This window comes from Octopus sinensis, linkage group LG17 (assembly GCF_006345805.1).
Source record: "Octopus sinensis linkage group LG17, ASM634580v1, whole genome shotgun sequence".
Classification (NCBI taxonomy): Eukaryota; Metazoa; Mollusca; class Cephalopoda; order Octopoda; family Octopodidae; genus Octopus; species Octopus sinensis.
This window is the reverse complement of record NC_043013.1, coordinates 6,791,564-6,799,063: the sequence shown is the minus strand read 5'-3', so window position 1 is coordinate 6,799,063 and position 7,500 is coordinate 6,791,564. Positions and strand designations below refer to the sequence as shown.

Genomic DNA, 7,500 nt, shown 5'->3' with positions numbered 1-7,500 from the left:
CGTCGATCTTCCAAAATGGCAGCCTCAACTTGACGGACAGATGCCTCATGAATGGCAGAAGGGGGCGACCAGATCTGGGAGCTGTTTCCACAGAGTTCCGACCATGTTTGAATTCACGATCCCAGCGTCTTACAAGGTCATATGATGGGGCATCATCACCATAAGTTACTTTCATTTCATCAAAAGTCTCCCGTGGTGTGCGTCCTTTCAAATACAAAACCGGATCACTGCTCGACACTCAACAGGCTGCATTTCACACTTGACTCAGTTCAAACACCTGTAAATCAGAAACCACAATTAGTTTAGAGCTGTAATTTGTTACTTACTCTATAGAGATATAAATGATTGCCCATGCAAAATTTCAGCTAGATCAAACAACTGCAAATGGGTCAGGGGCATTACTTATTGAACGTCCCTCGTATATATACAACAGGCTTCTTTCAATTTCCATCTACAAAATCCACTCAAAAGGCTTTGGTCAGCCCGAGGCTGTAATAGAAGATACTTGCCCAAGGTGCCACGCAGTGGGATTGAACCCAAGACCATGTGGTTGGTAAGCAAGCTTCTTACCACACAGCCACTCCTGTTTATCATTTTCATTTGGTTTTATTGCTTTCCATTGGAATACGAAAATCCCATAAACTCTTGCATTTCTCTTATTCAAGAACTCTTCCAACCTGATGCCCATGCCAAGTACGTACTTCCAGCTTCAAATTCCTATTTCTGACAAAGCTTCCAGTGCAAAACTTTCACAACTTGGTCATGTCTGTATTTCTTGTGTTCTCCCTGAGCCATTTTGGACATTCTTGAACAATGTGTCCCATTGTTTCATCCCAAATTCCACACACTACATTTTACTGGTACTTTTTCCCCATATAGGTGTAGGAGTGGCTGTGTGGTAAGTAGTTTGCTTACCAACCACATGGTTCCGGGTTCAGTCCCTCCGCGTGACACCTTGGGCAAGTGTCTTCTACTATAGCCTCGGGCCGACCAAAGCCTTGTGAGTGGATTTGGTAGACGGAAACTGAAAAGAAGCCCGTTGAATATATGTATATATATGTGTGTATTTGTGTGTCTGTGTTTGTCCCCCCAACATCGCTTGACAACCGATTCTGGTGTGTTTAAATCCCCGTAACTTAGCTGTTCGGCAAAAGAGACCGATAGAATAAGTACTAGGCTTACAAAGATTAAGTTTTGGGGTTGATTTGCAAGCTTAGCTTTTATTGTTTCATTGCGATTTTGTTTTGCTTTCTTTAGTTTTTGTATTTCCGTTTTGATTTTTTTCATTTACAGTGGTGTTTTGCTTTATTATTATTATTATAAAAATTCATAATTGCCCGTTGATGATACCACTTCTGTAAAAGATATAGTGAAGTATGACAAGTATTCCAGCATCCTCGCAGAATGATTGGATCGTCGTTCGTTAAAAACGGATTAAGGAAAATGCACACATTTATATCTGTTTTTTGATCAGTTTTATATACGAGTAATTCGTAGGGATTGTACTGTCCGGCTTGTAACTATCTTGAGTTCATCAGCGCCTGACAGAGGTGACTCGTTACTGAGACATCCAGATGTCCCGCAACTTGTTCTAAGATATTCCATATTTTCTTCATGCGATATATTTAAGGTCGATTTTTCTTTATGCGATACTAGCAGTATCGCCCGGCGTTGCTCGGGTTTGTAAGGGAAATAACTATATAAGCATATTTAGAGAGTTATAGCCAAAAAATAGCAAAAAAATGCATTAAAAATGGAAAAAATGGTAAATTGTTTTTAAATCGTTGACTCATCGTAGACATCTTTAGAGAGTTACTTCCCTTATATAATAGCGAAAAAATGCATTAAAATAGAAAAAAATGATGGTAAATTTTTTTTAAATCGTAGACTCATCGTAGACACGCGCTAATATCCAGAAGGGCTCGATATGAATCACGGCTATAAGATATCCAGTTTTGGTTAAACTGCACCGCAAAATGTGGGAGTAGTTAGGAATCTAAATCGTAGGAGACAGACAGCACACAACCTCACTTTTATATATAAAGATATTTACGGTCGATTGTTCTTGTTTGTTTCCTTCGCTTAGACATAGTCATGCGATTGACTACCTTTCAAATCGTTTTGCACACTCGGCGATTTAAAATGTTGCTCAGATGAAAATTGTTCTATTCAGGCTCATGTGCATCATTTTTCTATAACCTGTGTGTGTGTGTGAAAGAGAGAGAGAGAGAGAGAGAGAGAGAGAGAGAGAGATGCTGAGTCTTCGGAATTTTGTTATATACAGGCTTTCTAAGGCGGTGAGCTGGCAGAACCGTTAAGCACGCTGGGCGAAATGCGTAGCCTTATTTCGTCTGTCGTTACGTTCTGAGTTCAAATTCCGCCGAGGTCGACTTTGCCTTTCCTCCTTTCGGGGTCGATAAATTAAGTACCAATTTCGCACTGGGGTCGATGTAATCGACTTAATTCGTTTGTCTGTCCTTGTTTGTCCCCTCTATGTTTAGCCCCTTGTGGGTAATAAAGAAACTTATATACAGGCTTTCTTACAACGTAGCAGAGGGGAAAGCCGTACGTTTCACGCGCAAATGAAGGCAAGACTTCTGTCCTCCCCCACCCCCCAAAAAACCATCCTTTAATACAAAATTTCTTTTTTTTTCGACCGCCTCCCCCCCTTTTGGGCTACAGGGAATACGAATCTGCCCAAAACTTGGCAAAAATCGACATTTCTAAATTATCCACCATCCCCACCCCTACGCCCATTCCCTTAATTTTTATCTTTTTTCCGAATTCTTTTTTTCAAAATATGCGGAAAAATACAAAGATTATGATTCTGAAAAAAATTCCAAAAATCTTTGTAAAATTTTTAAAGATTTCTTTTTTTTGTAAATATATGGGAAAATAGGGACATGATGAATGGGACAAAATTTTCAAAACATTTCTGTACTTACGGTTGGGGTTTTAGGGTTAGGGTTAGGGTTTTAAGGTTAGTGTTGGGGAAAAAAGTCAAAATTGAAGAAGTTAGGGGGAAAGCGGGGCGGGTTTCACAATACCGATTTTTGGCATTTTCCCGGAACATCCGTATCCGAAAACTGGGATTTTTGACAAAAACAATTACAAAAATTAACAAATGATGGTGTGGGCATCTCAAGACCAGAAACTTCTCAGAATCTTGATGACCCTAGAATGCAACATTCCAAGGCATAAAAGAAGCTACTGCTCTATCTCCTGGATGATGAAGCCTCGCATCTACAACGCATCGGACCTCTTCTCTATGGAGGAGAAATATGATCCCTCTCAAAGACCCTGGCGAAGAGGATTGACAGCTTCTACAGCAGAGCCTTGAGAACTATCGAGAACGTCAGATGGTCCCATCATGTTTCCAACAAATAATTGCATGTGCACTCGCATCAACCCGCAGCCTTCCACCTCATAGCTATCTGTCGCATGCGCTGGTATTAGATCATCTTACCACGGGCCTTACTCTCATTCGAAGAAGCAGCTGTGAGCTGGAAGAGGTCTCATGGCAGGCCCCGCGCCAGCTGGCTGGACGTGATTGGAGAAGATCTCGACGTCACCTTGGATGATACAGAGGGGTTGGTACGGGACCGCCAGCGATGGAGAGCACTGGTAGACCTGGACGGCTCTACGGATGATGATGTCTCTGGGACCGCTAACCTAGGATGAGCCAAACTCTATCAAGCAAGTGCACGAAGCAAGCTAGCAAGGAGTAAAGGGAAAATAGCTAATAGTGGTAGATGGGTGAGCCTTAAGGACTTAAGCAAAAACCTAAAATGAAGGAAGAAATTAAAGTGTGATAAAAACTAATTATTAAATATGTTAGCGAGCGAAAATAGGGCTCACTAACGGAGCCCTATGACAGAGTAAATTAAAATTAAAAATTAAAATAGGTCTGGGAACACTGATTAAGGGCCAAGAGAAAACAGTAGAAATTATGAGTAAAGTATTAAAAGCAAAGAGTAAATGCATAATATTTAACTAGTTATAAAAATATCAGAAGTCACTATAAAGAGAACGGTAGAATAAGGAAACAGAGGTAGTGAGAAAATGCTTAATACATGGGTAGTTAATTAAGGGGTAGACATTAGAAAGACGGAGGCGCAATGGCCCAGTGGTTAGGGCAGCGGACTCGCGGTCGTAGGATCGCGGTTTCGATTCCCAGACCGTGCGTTGTGAGTGTTTATTGAGCAAAAACACCTAAAGCTCCACGAGGCTCCGGCGGGGGATGGTGGTGATCCCTGCTGTACTCTTTCACCACAACTTTCTCTCACTCTTACTTCCTGTTTCTGTTGTACCTGTATTTCAAAGGGCCGGCGTTGTCACTCTCTGTATCACGCTGAATATCCCCGAGAACTACGTTAAGGGTACACGTGTCTGTGGAGTGCTCAGCCACTTACACGTTAATTTCACGAGCAGGCTGTTCCGTTGATTCGGATCAACCGGAACCCTCGTCGTCGTAACCGACGGAGTGCTTCCTCTCTCTAAATAGATTTGGCAAAATGTAGGGTCTCTGCTGAAAAGGGAGCAGTTCTGTATTTGAAAGCTTTAACATGTCTGTGTAAGAGAAGCAGATTATATTTTTGATTTTAAATTTGTACATTTGTACTGCTTAACAATATTCTCTTTCTCTACTTTACAGAGTGTGCTGTAAAAAAGGCCAAATATCGTGTATTAAAATTAGATGAAAACACGTTCAATTGCACCAGACATGGCAGCTTTGAGAAGCTTCAATGTGTTGGTGCAGTTTGTTTTTGTGTTAACGAGGAAGGGAAAAGACTAAAAGAACAGGGTTCAATTACAATGAGTAATTTCAGAAAAAACCCCTGTTAGGTTTGTATGTTCATCAACTGTACCTTTCATTTGCTTCGTTATTATACATTATATATTTTACATAGAGGACAGTTCACTAAATTTCCACTCGTTTGGGCTACATTTGATGTCTCCTTTTCTTTGTCTCCTTTTTTATGTCTCCTTTTTTATGTCCCCTTTTTTATGTCTCCTTTTTTATGTCCCCTTTTTTTGTCTCCTTTTTTTATATCTCCTTTTCTTATGTCTCCTTTTTGTATGTCTCCTTTTCTTTGTATCCTTTTTTATGTCTCCTTTTTTATGTCCCCTTTTTTATATCTCCTTTTTTTGTCTCCTTTTTTATGTCCCCTTTTTTTGTCTCCTTTTTGTGTTTCCTTTTTTATGTCTCCTTTTTTTATGTCTCCTTTTTTTGTCTCCTTTTTTGTCTCCTTTTTTATGTCCCCTTTTTTTGTCTCCTTTTTTGTGTTTCCTTTTTTATGTCTCCTTTTTTTGTCTCCTTTTTTATGTCCCCTTTTTTGTCTCCTTTTTTGTGTTTCCTTTTTTATATCTCCTTTTCTTATGTCTCCTTTTTGTATGTCTCCTTTTCTTATGTCTCCTTTTTGTATGTCTCCTTTTTTATGTCCCCTTTTTTATATCTCCTTTTTTATGTCTCCTTTTTTATGTCCCCTTTTTTGTCTCCTTTTTTGTGTTTCGTTTTTTATGTCTCCTTTTCTTATGTCTCCTTTTTTTTGTCTCCTTTTTTATATCTCCTTTTCTTATGTCTCCTTTTTGTATGTCTCCTTTTCTTTGTCTCCTTTTTTATGTCTCCTTTTTTATGTCCCCTTTTTTGTCTCCTTTTTTGTGTTTCCTTTTTTATGTCTCCTTTTTTTATATCTCCTTTTCTTATGTCTCCTTTTTGTATGTCTCCTTTTCTTTGTCTCCTTTTTTATATCTCCTTTTTTATGTCTCCTTTTTTTGTGTTTCCTTTTTTATGTTTCCTTTTTTTCAATGTCTCCTTTTTTTGTCTCCTTTTTTTATATCTTCTTTTTTTATGCCTCCCTTTTTTATGTCTCCTTTTTAATGTCTCCTTTTTTATGTCTCCTTGTCTCTTTTTTTATGTCTCCTTTTTTATGTATCCTTTTTTGACTCCTTTTTTATGTCTCCCCTTTTTATGTCTCCTTTTATTGTCTCCTTTTTTGTCTCCCTGTTTGTCTCCTTTATTATGTCTCCTTTTTTGTGTTTCCTTTTTTACGTCTCCTTTTTAATGTCTCCTTGTCTCTTTTTTTATGTCTCCTTTTTTTGTCTCCTTTTTTGTTTCCTTTTTTTGTCTCCTTTTTTGTCTCCTTTTTTATGTCTCCTTTTTTGTCTCCATTTTTTGTCTCCTTTTTTTATATCTCCTTTTTTGTCTCCATTTTTTCTCTTTTTTTTATGTCTCCTTTTTTATATCTCCTTTTCTTATGTCCCCTTTTAGATGTCTCCTTTTTTTATGTCTCCTTTTTTATGTCTCTTTTCTGTCTCCTTTTTTTAATAACTCCTTTTTTATGTCTCCCTTTTTTATGTCTTTTTTGTGTTTCCTTTTTTACGTCTCCTTTTTTATGTCTCCTTTTCTTGTGTCTCCTTTTTTATGTGTCCTTTTTTTACTCCTTTTTACTTCTCCTTTTTTATGTCTCCTTTTTTATGTCTCCCTTTTTTATGTCTCCTTTTTTATGTCTCCTTTTCTTTATGTCTCCCTTTTTTACGTCTCCCTTTTTTATGTCTCCCTTTTTTATGTCTCCTTTTTTTATGTCCCCCTTTTTTATGTCTCCTTTTTTGTCTCCCTTTTTTATGTCCCCCTTTTTTATGTCTCCCTTTTTTATGTCTCCTGTTTTTGTCTCCCTGTTTTATATTTCCTTTTTTATGTCCCCTTTTTATATGTCTCCTTTTTTTATGGCCCCTTTTTATATGTCTCCTTTTTTTCAGAAACAGCTTGATGCATCGGTGAACAATCAAAGGCATTGAAGCACATAAAGTTGCTAATTGAGAAAAAAGTTGGATGACCGGAAAGGTTGGAAGTCATCCGAATGTTGGGAAAGAGTTACCTTCATCCTTCATCCTGAGGATTTGTGCTGCCTCTTAAAATGTCAACATCATGACTGCTACTCGTTGCTCTGTGAACACTACAAAAGCTGAAAGACATGACATGGACAGCTGCGATAGAGACTACGAAGCTGTGGCCAGCAGGAAGGGACACAGGAGGCGTGTGCCTCCAGTGAGGGTGATGTCATGCCACCCTACATCGTTGTGGAGCACATGGCCTTGTGGTTAAAGCAGCGGACTCGCAGTCGAGGGATTGCCGGTTCGAATCTCAGACCAGGCGATGTGTGTGTTTATGAGCGAAACACCTAAACTCCATGCAGCAGAAGGTAATGGCGAACTTCTGCTGACTCTTTCGCCACAACTTTCTTCCTCCTGCATCTTGCAGCTCACCTGCGACGGACCGGCATCCTATCCAGGTGGGGAACCTATAAGCCAAGACACCTGGAAAACCGGCCCTTATGAGCCAGGCATGCCTCAAGAAGGAAGAAAACAACAACCCTACATCGTTGAACAATGCAATAAGCTCTATTCAGATGATTATGTGAAGCTGCTGGAGATTGTAGTCAATCCCTGGTTGGAAAGGATTGCTGCTGAAAGACCATATATGTAGCAGCAGGATTCAGT

The 7,500-nt window shown here is 39.2% G+C and overlaps 1 long non-coding RNA gene across 1 annotated transcript in view; it reads left to right on the top strand.

The window, feature by feature from the left end:
- The first annotated feature begins 4,660 nt into the window (after positions 1-4,660).
- LOC118766656 overlaps positions 4,661-7,500 on the top strand; it is an 8,491-nt gene continuing 5,651 nt past the window's right edge. The window contains exon 1 of the long non-coding RNA XR_005002581.1: positions 4,661-4,845. This is a non-coding gene — a long non-coding RNA (uncharacterized LOC118766656). The remainder of the gene's footprint in view (positions 4,846-7,500) is intronic.